Source organism: Gadus chalcogrammus, chromosome 3 (genome assembly GCF_026213295.1).
Source record: "Gadus chalcogrammus isolate NIFS_2021 chromosome 3, NIFS_Gcha_1.0, whole genome shotgun sequence".
NCBI classification, from domain to species: Eukaryota; Metazoa; Chordata; class Actinopteri; order Gadiformes; family Gadidae; genus Gadus; species Gadus chalcogrammus.
In genome coordinates this window covers 21360313-21361442 of record NC_079414.1, presented here as the reverse complement: position 1 = coordinate 21361442, position 1130 = coordinate 21360313, and positions in this window count along the sequence as shown.

Below are 1130 nucleotides of genomic sequence, written 5' to 3'. Positions count from 1 at the left end.
TTTTACACTATCAACGGGTACCAAGTTAGAGAAGGTGAGGTTAGGTATGAGGTTAGATATGCATGGTTTGGGCATTAGGTTAGAATGCCAAGTTTTCGGTCTCAGGTGAACAGCTGGTACCTGAGACCAGACTAGCCAGCAGCTGCTGCCGATAGGCATGAGGTTAGCGGTTGCCTGCATGTTTTCTGTGCACACGGCCTGTCTAATTCACTGTGACTGTGGCTGGATGCCTGATGTGTTGTTGTGACTGTGACTGGATGCCTGGTTTATGTAGTTACTGTGACTGTATCACTGGTGTGTTATGGTGAGTGTGACTGGATGCCTGGTTTATTGTAGTTACTGTGACTGTATCCCTGGTGTGTTGTGGTGAGTGTGACTGGATGCCTGGTTTATTGTAGTTACTGTGACTGTATCCCTGGTGTGTTGTGGTGAGTGTGACTGAATGCCTGGTTTATTGTAGTTATTGAATGCCTGGTGTGTTGTGGTGAGTGAGACTGGATGCCTGGTTTATTGTAGTTACTGTGACTGTATCCCTGGTGTGTTGTGGTGAGTGTGACTGGATGCCTGGTTTATTGTAGTGAATGAATGCCTGGTGTGTTGTGGTGAGTGTGGCTAGATGCCTGGTTTATTGTAGTGACTGGATGCCTGGTGTGTTGTGGTGAGTTTGACCGGATGCCTGGTGAATCTGACTGGATGGCTGGTTTATTGTAGTGACTGGATGCCTGGTGTGTTGTGGTGAGTGTGACTGGATGGCTGGTTGGTTTTGGAGAGTGTGACTGGATGGCTGGTGTGTTTTGGAGAGTGTGACTAGGCAGGCAGTTTAATTATTAGATTACAGATGGTTAAGTTTAGCTATAAGTTTAGACAAGGTTAGTTTTGGTATTAGATTAGAGATGATTGGTTTAGGTATGAGGTTATGAGGTCTCTCCCCTCTCTCCCCTCAGCCACATCAACAGGGCTGTCAGTAAGCTGAAATACCCCCCCCCCCTGCTTTCTGCCTTGCTACACTGTGGACTAACTGTCTTTGCACTATTACTATTACTGGTTTAAATACACACCATACAGACTGAAATTGCTGCTATTATTTATTTATCTATTTAAAAAATGCACTACTACATGACTTTTTGCTG